General features: G+C 28.1%; 1 long non-coding RNA gene across 1 annotated transcript; it reads left to right on the forward strand.

Annotated features, from left to right (window-relative positions):
• Window positions 1-702: 702 nt before the first annotated feature.
• LOC109337435 lies at window positions 703-4,063 on the forward strand. Its single transcript, XR_002106450.1, has 3 exons — window positions 703-779; window positions 1,477-1,516; window positions 3,787-4,063. It is a non-coding gene; the product is annotated as an uncharacterized LOC109337435 (long non-coding RNA).
• The last annotated feature ends 3,508 nt before the right edge of the window (window positions 4,064-7,571 follow it).

The raw sequence follows: 7,571 nt of genomic DNA on the forward strand, positions 1-7,571 counted from the left end.
CTAATTTGTCCATTGTTCTTCATGTTTGAAAAATATCAGGTCAGAATCCTTTCTAGTACTGGAGAGGGAAATGTATGAAAAAACAAAGGAAAAATGATATCATATAACAAATTTATCCTTTAGATGCAATATGGTAACACTTTTTCTCTTAAATACAAAAGTAAATCTATAACATGTTTCTCCAATATTGGAGAGGATTCATTTAAAAAAATATTTTATCAATAATGTCGACTACATCTACCCCAATTTTTTTTAAGAGGCTAGTGTAATCTCTAAAATAGGTTTCTCCTATGATTGACACTTGGCGTTTTTTTCCAAGGACAAAACTGTCTTTACATAATAATGTTTCTATATTTACAATTTAAAATAACTGTGTATATATTATTTTACTAAAAACACATGTCTTTATGTAGGCCTTTCATTTAGTTGGGGACATTTTAGTCATTGTATAATAATAAATACAATAAAATATTTTATATCAGATTCTCTGCCAACTAATATTACAGAAATGGGTTTGAGCATAAAAAAGGTGAACTGAAATTGCAGGGTTAAAAGAGTAATTTCAGATAGGAAAGTGAAGTGAAGGGGCAAAATTTGTGTTGTGCTCTGCATGTGAAGCATGTGGCTTCTCACTTTGAATTGGACGGTAGATCAACCCCTTCTCCTTTCTGGCTCTCAATCTTTATTTCACACACTTCATTTCACAACTCTTCTCTCCCAATCTTCATTTTAATTTTTTTCTCAATCTTCTTCTCACACAATTTTCATTTTGCTTTAAGGTAATCGTATTGCTCCATAGTTACGAAGGTTTTAAAACCAAGGTTGTAATTGTGTTCTCACTCTAGAACCCTTCATTTGGTTTCTAGCATCACTTCATTTCCATTGGATTTTTAACAAACGATTACCTTTATTTTTAACAAACGATTACCTTTATTTTTAACAAAACTTGGTTACCATTTTACTCTCACTATGTTACTCTTCATTTTGAAATTGTCTTTCATCCATTTTGTCATCATTCTTTTAAGGAACATGCATTACCTTCGTTATTAATGGGTTTTCATTTTGTTTGATTTCCTTAAAAGATGACATTTTTTGTGTTCCATTTTAGAGATTACTATATTATCTTTGTCTTTGATGGCTTTCCATTTTTTTTCCATTTCCTTAAAAGATGACATTGTTTGTGTTCCATTTTATTTGTGAAAATACATCTGAAATTTCATCTTTACTATGTATCTTTGATGAGGTTTCATCTTTTGTGGGTATCCTCCTTTTCATTTATATTTAAAGATCACTTATCCATGGATTTACTTGGTCTTTTTTGGGTTTTCATTTTCTGTGTAAAGTTAGGTTTTTTAAGGTAAATATATCATCACTTTTATTTGCAATCTTTTGCTATTAACTTATTTTTTCCCCTCTCTCACTCTCTCAACTTTATATTTCTCACAATGAACTTTTATTCTCACTGTCTATTTTCAGCTTCTGGATGTGTAACTTCAGATTCATCTCTCTTGCCAAGGTTTGACTTTTCTTTCTAATTTTTTGTATTAACTTATTGTTCCTTATCTCACTCTCTCAATCTTAAGTTTGTCACAATGAACTTTTTTTCTCTCAACCTTAATTTTGTCTATTTCAAGCTTCGACATGTTTAATCGCAGACTCATCTCTTATGGTTTATTCTTTCAATATCTTATATTAACTTATTTTTTCCTTACCTCACTCTCTCAACCTTTTGTTTTCTTTTTTTGTTAAAAATATGACCTTTTCCATTTTCTCTGTTTTTTTACATTTGTTATGGGTTTTCAGTTTACATCTTTTGTTTTATTTTTTTTTTTAAAAACGAGACATTTACTACTTTCTTTGGTTTAACACCAGTTTGAGGTCACTACTTATATGATTTCTTTTAACATGAGGTCAATATTTTTTACACAAAAATATTATGGATTAATTAGAGGGAGATGTTAAATAAATTTAAAAAGAACAACTATTCTATACCGTGTAATAGTACCAAATCTTCTCAAATTGAAAATTATACACTTTAAGGTATATTATTATTTGCATTTATTTGAGGAGGGAGATTTTATATGGTATGTCAATTTGTGTAACATTTGCACTACATTTTGAAATATTGATCGGTCATGAAAGTACTATAATATTAAAGTACATTCATTACATTATAATTATATTGATTAAGAAAAATTAATGTTATGTGTAACAAATTTGTAGAGCCCACAGTTGCCATAATATTGATTAAGAAATATTACAATGATTTCATTACATTATAACCTTAAAGTGCAGCAAATATATGCTATATGCTAATACATACTATGCGTTATATAACATTAAGGTGCAGTCATTATAACATTAGATTTGTAACTGTGTAATAAGATAATTTTATAACATTAGAATTGTAAAAAAGTTATGTAACCTTAGAATTGTAACAAACATAATTTATAAATTTTAATATATATGTGCGCGTGATTTTAAATTTTCCTCTATCAGTTTTAAAAGTGGCCAACTATATTTCTAGCTAAGAAATGATTTGATGATTTACACCTAAAAATAGAATATTAGTAACCTTAGGAAAATGACTAATTCAAATATTAATAAAATTTCAATCAAGGTTATTTCTGATTCTTTAATTTTTGGCAATTCTCATTATAAATTTAATTTATAATCATTTGTTGTTTAATTCTAAAATAAGTAATAAGAAATATGTATATCTCATAACAAATATGTATTCTTTAATTTTAGACAATTCTCATTATCGATATATTTCGTTTAGAGTTTATATTTGATTCTAATATTTCAGTATTAAAACAGTAACAATTAGAAATATAACAGAAAAATAATATTAATAATTTTCTACCGTTAATATTTGTTAGTAGCTATTAAGAATAGTAACAATTTTTTAATTTTATTTATTCCAGTTATTTCATAGTCAAATAATAATAACTTGTATTTTGAAATTAATCTTATGTTAGAATCAAATAGTAACGAGTTAAAAAATTAGTGATGATTTTTGAATTAATATGATAATGATGTGTTCCTTAGTACTTTATAAAGTTTCATGCCCTTCATCTTCAAATAGAACAATACAAAATAGAACAATAGTAAAATCAACCACAAAAAAATAGAATAATGACCTTAGGTAAAGTGTACCAAAAAATAAAAAAATAAAACATATAAGAAGATCTTTTTCTATCTCTATCCTATAGGCAAAATCAACCACCAAAAATAGAATATTCACCTTAGGAAAATGGCTAATTCAAATATGAGTACAATTTCAATCAATGTTATTTATGTTTCCTTAATTTTAGGCAATGCTCATTATATATATAAATTTATAACCAGTTGTTGTTTAATTCTAAAATAGCTAATAAGAAATAGGTATAACTCTTAACAAATATGTACTCTAAATAATAGAAATAGACTTCAATAACGTAGACGAATAAACTTAATTCAACCAATGAAAATATTAAGTCGAATATGTATATTATAAAATGTAAATTGGATTCCCTCTCTATTACTTTTCATGTAAAGTGTTTGTCTCCTTTCATACTCAACCTTATGTGCCTACATTGTTCATTAATTTGTTTTATATTTGTTGCATATCGACAATCATCATTCTTCACGGCATTGGGAAAATAAACACGATGGATTCCAAGAATGTCTTATCCCAACTCCTCTAATCACTTTAATTACATTCACTTATATTTTAGCTAAATAAATATTTGTAGTTAAATAAATTCTTTTAGTGACAATTTACTTTTTTAACAATCCTTGCAGGTGAGCCTTCCATGTCCTTTATGTGATTGGGAAAGTCCTAATTTGAAATTGAAACTGTTCATTAAGGACATATCATTTTCCAAACGAAAAACATAACCAAGTAAAAGTTTTTTTTGTATAAGCCAATTAAGATACTTGGATTATGTAATTGTTCTAATAAACAAATTGTTATTAAATGTAAATACTAGGATTATATATTTGTTTTATGCTTTTCTCTTCTCTTATCTATGTACTTCCCTACCTAATCATGTATAAATATTCTTAAAGCAAGTTTGTGTTGTCTATTAATTGCAAATGATCAATTAATAATAAATCAAACAATCCATGAAAAGACAGTAAATTGATAGGCTCGTGTTATTTTACTTTCTTATTTATTTATATTGATTTTTAGTTTAACATCCATGTGAGATTTAAGTGATTAATGAATGAGGTATTATTGACAAGATTGGGTTGTAACTCTGGATGTATTAGGAAATGTAGGACTTGGATTCTTTTTATATCACAAAATAAATTAATATTTATTATTAACTTTGGACACCATGATGAAAATAAGATAAGAAGAATGTAAGAATGATTAATAAAATAAAGGAATGCATACTTACTAACTAATTAGAGTATTTTGGAATAATAAGCTTTAATCGTGAGACAATAAAATTGATGTTAAACTTCATATAAAATAAGTATAATGCTTCTGATCTCAATTGTCTGTGTTGAAGTTATAAATGGTTATGTTTTAAACAGAACATGACATATATGGATTTTAATGGATATTTTGGGGCGTAACGTATATCAACGTTTTATATATGAAATTTATTATGAGTGTATTTTTTATTATTATATTGTAAATAAAACTGTAAAAACATGTGCACATTGAAGAAAAAAGATATATATATATCTATCACAAGTGCTTCAATTGATTTATTTTTAATTATTATTATGAAAATATAAGTTAAAGTTTTATGCACCTTGTACAAGACATCACTACAAAGAGGAACAATTTGTAAAATCTAGAGAAATACTTGCAACAACAATTGAGATAGTTGATCAAATTAATGAATATGTTCTGAATAAAATTTTTGGTGAATTTTTTAGATGTCTTTAAATTTTATTTATGTTCGACATGATATATTTATTAAACTTATACTAATAAATATTCTAACTTATAATTATAGGTGAGGAAAAGGAATATGTGAGTTCAAATATGTCTGATGCTAATGAAAGTGAATCATTTTACATACTGACTCCTGAAGTTTTAAACTCACTTACTACATCTATTCTTTCCAATCATAAGAACAAGTTGAAAGTTGGAACTGTAACAATCCTATTGAGGAATTTAGACCAATATGAATGATTATGTATCGGTACACGATATTGATTGTCCTTAAAATGACAAATCATGTCCTTGATGCAAAGGTCATGTCAGGAAGAACATAGGAAATATCATATATATTCCTCAAATGTCCTATTTTATAACTTATTTATCATCACGTTTCAAACTTTTCTTTATAATAATTATTTAATATAATATGTTCAACACAATCTCGTTCATTAACAATTCTGCATAAACAATAAAATACATAGAAATCATCTTTTATGAGGTAACCTCCATAACATTTTTATTAACAAATTATCCTCACATTTTTAATTAAATTTATATAAAATACATTACTACCTGTGTGAATGCACGAGTATCCTACTAGTTTGTATAAAAGAGTGGTCTACCATATATATTTACTTCAGGGTCTAAGCATTACTAGTTATAGAATTATATTTTAATAACTAACTGGATTTTTTTTAAATTGGTGTATGGTGAGTGACAATGATAGACCATTACAAGGACAAGTCGGGGCAGTTGCCCCCGTGAATATTTTTAAAAATATTTTAAAATATATTTTTGCGTATGGGAAACATCTGTTGTCGCACAAAGTGTGTTGCTCCATGTGCCTCTTGTTGTGGTTGACCATAAAAATACTTAATTAATAAACTTTTAAATTACAAAATAATTAAGTAGAATAGAATGAAATTTTAGTTAATTGGACTCTCGTAGGTGTACGAACATGGTATGATATTTGTGATGTTGGATAACAAGAGCTTATAGACACCTAGAGGGGGGTTAGAATAGGTGAAGCAGAACACAATTTCCACTCTTCCGGTTAATGAGAAGTTCTGAAAAATCTAACAGGTTAATCGATTAATAATAGTCTTAACTGATTAATATCAGCTGCATTTAATCGATTAACACCAGGTTTAATCAATCAACCTGTATCTTGGTTATCTTGAAAATGGTTTTCTTCACACAGAGAAATTTAAGCGATCTATCAAACCTTAGATGCAATCTACCCAATGAATTTATGCCTATATGATTACAGATTCAGAGCATGCAATAAATTCAGTAAGCAATATGATCTAAGTATGAAAATCATAGATAAACTGAAATGTAAAGAGATAAGGGATATAGAAAATGAATACGATGACCTTTTATCCTAGTTCATTTCCTGGTCCACATGTAAACTACAAACAAGCCTCTCCTTCTGATCATGGGAGATTTTTCTTCACCATAGGAACAAATGTTGACAAACACTCTTCCAATTACAACACTTCTTTCTTGGCCCTAGAGCTTCCAATGGTTTGACCTTCACACCCACTTCTAATGGATACTCAACACCAATCTAACAGTGTGGACCCAACCACTACTAACTCTCGACCAAGACTCCTGCTAAAGTGAATACAACACCTAACCGCAGTTAGGATTTCCCAAATCCTATTCTCTATAACAAGATGATACCAACACACCTACGAGAATACAAGATAATCGTCTATAAGAGTTTTTACAAGTTATTTGCACCTAATTATGCTAATATTACATTTATGAGCATAAGTTAAACCATGCCCAGAAATCTCACAATAGCCAAAGAAAATTATTATGTGATTTTGCACAATTTGCAAAAATGGTTTTACATTGTAGCACAATGGGTTAACTTCTATGAAGCTACCCTCTCTCTTTTCTTTTATATCAAAGAAGATGAAAACCTTTCAGCACAGTAAGAATTTTTTGCGCAGAGAATATGAAAATTGTGTTCTAAAATTTTCCAAGATGTTAAAAGCACGTAGGAAAAAGATCAACTTTTATTCAAATCTGTTTTCTGTTGGAATTAATCGATTAACACACTTCTTAATCAATTAAAGAGCCTACAAAATCCAAGATTTCATCTAATGTAACACCACTTAATCGATTAACGGGTTCCCATGTTGATTTAATCGATTGACACAAGTTGTAACCGATTAACTATGTTGAAAAACATTTCTTTGATACATGATGAACATTCGACATTATGTGAATATGTAAGATGCATGATTTTGAAAGTTGTAAGTTATAAACAAAGTTTAATGCACCAAAATCATGTTACCATATGTAAATGCATGAGCATGCTAATCATGTATGAAAGAATGCAAGTCTCATTTTAGGTTGATTCAATTTTAGGATTGTGCAACATTTACTCAAGGTTCACCTAGCCTAGACTCTACCTAATCAATCACCTTAAGACTCTAGAAATGTAAAACTTAAACCTAAGTTTTCTTGATTGAACTTGAGCCTTGACTTTGTTGTTTGTTGAGTTGTCATTGTCTTCAAGCTTGCCTATTATCCTTGTCTTCATCAAAACATTGCGATGCTGCATACTTGGAATCTCAATATCCCCCTTTTTGATGATGACAAACCCTTGTGTAAAAACTTGTTTATACATTTGTTATTGTGAAGAAGATCTTGCTCCTAACCTTGTCACGGT

Source organism: Lupinus angustifolius, unplaced genomic scaffold, assembly GCF_001865875.1.
Source record: "Lupinus angustifolius cultivar Tanjil unplaced genomic scaffold, LupAngTanjil_v1.0 Scaffold_6_57, whole genome shotgun sequence".
Lineage (NCBI taxonomy): Eukaryota > Viridiplantae > Streptophyta > Magnoliopsida > Fabales > Fabaceae > Lupinus > Lupinus angustifolius.